Genomic DNA, 1,652 nt, shown 5'->3' with positions numbered 1-1,652 from the left:
GAAAGAAACCAAGGTTTAATCGAACCGGGAGGAGCCAAGAAGCACGTTGAAGGTTGATGGCGGCGGGATGTAGTGCGGCGCAACACCGGAGATTCCGAGCGCCAACGTGGAACACGCACAACACAACCAAAGTACTTTGCCCCAACGAAGCAGTGAGGTTGTCAATCTCACCGGACTTGCTTGTAACAAAGGATTAACCGTATTGTGTGGAAGATGATTGTTTGCGAGAGAAAACGAGTAAAACAAGTATTGCAGCAGATTTGTATTTCAGTATTAAAAGAATGGACCGGGGTCCACAGTTCACTAGAGTGTCTCTCCCATAAGATAAAAGCATGTTGGGTGAACAAATTACAGTCGGGCAATTGACAAATAGAGAGGGCATAACAATGCACATACATGACATGATAAGTATAGTGAGATTTAATTGGGCATTACGACAAAGTACATAGACCGCCATCCAGCTGCATCTATGCCTAAAAAGTCCACCTTCGGGTTATCGTCCGAACCCCTTCCAGTATTAAGTTGCAAAGCAACAGACAATTGCATTAAGTATGGTGCGTAATGTAATCAACAACTACATCCTCGGACATAGCGCCAATGTTTTATCCCTAGTGGCAACTGCACAACACAACCTTAGAACTTTCTGTCACTGTCCCAGGTGTCAATGCAGGCATGAACCCACTATCGAGCATAAATACTCCCTCTTGGAGTTAAAAGCAAAAACTTGGCCAAGGCCTCTACTAGTAACGGAGAGCATGCAAGATCATAAACAACACATATGTAATAACTTGATAATTAACATGACATGGTATTCTCTATCCATCGGATCCAGACAAACACAACATATAGAATTACGAGATAGATGATCTTGATCATGTTAGGCAGCTCACAAGATCCAACAATGAAGCACAAATGAGGGAAGACAACCATCTAGCCTACTGCTATGGACCCATAGTCCGGGGTGAACTACTCACTCATCACTCCGGGAGGCGACCATGGCGGTGTAGAGTCCTCCCGGGAGATGCCGTCCATTATCCGGCGGAACAACGGCCTGGACATCTGAAAACGCCGGCGAAACAGGGCCGGCGTGAACAATGCCTTGGGTTGGAAGTAGTCGGTGCAGAGCTGGTCGTGGCCGCGTTCTCTTTTGCGGTCCAAGGCGGCCGCGCGCCCCGGCAAGGAACCCCGGTGCACGGGGATTTGCGAGACAATGTGCTCGTGGATGAGCAGCGCAGCATCCGTGAAAAATTCGTCGTCGGACTCCTCTCCGACGACGTGTCGATGAAGTTCTTGAAGTAGTATTCGTCGTCGCTGTCCACCATGATCTGAAAAGGGACACATTTTAGTTCGAGCATTTGAACGAACACCTTGCAGGCGGAGGCGATCCAAATGCTTATGTAGGGACCTGCAGAAGCGGTCGTCTCAGACGACGTGCGGTCTGGAAACACGGTGCAGGAGAGCTCACCTCCGGCGGAAATGGCGCAGCTGCGAACGGCGGGAATGGTCGCGACGGTGAGAGGACAACAGCGCCGGCGGCGGTGTCCTCCGACTCTGCTATGACGCGGCGAAAGCAGCGCGGGACCTCGACCTATGCTTCCGCCTCGCTTGCCGGCGTCTCGACGACGATGGCCGGCGTCGACGCGCTCCCAAAT

Source organism: Lolium rigidum, chromosome 2 (assembly GCF_022539505.1).
Source record: "Lolium rigidum isolate FL_2022 chromosome 2, APGP_CSIRO_Lrig_0.1, whole genome shotgun sequence".
Taxonomy (NCBI): Eukaryota; Viridiplantae; Streptophyta; class Magnoliopsida; order Poales; family Poaceae; genus Lolium; species Lolium rigidum.
The sequence above is the reverse complement of the archived record's forward strand: the minus strand, read 5'-3'. Positions refer to the sequence as shown.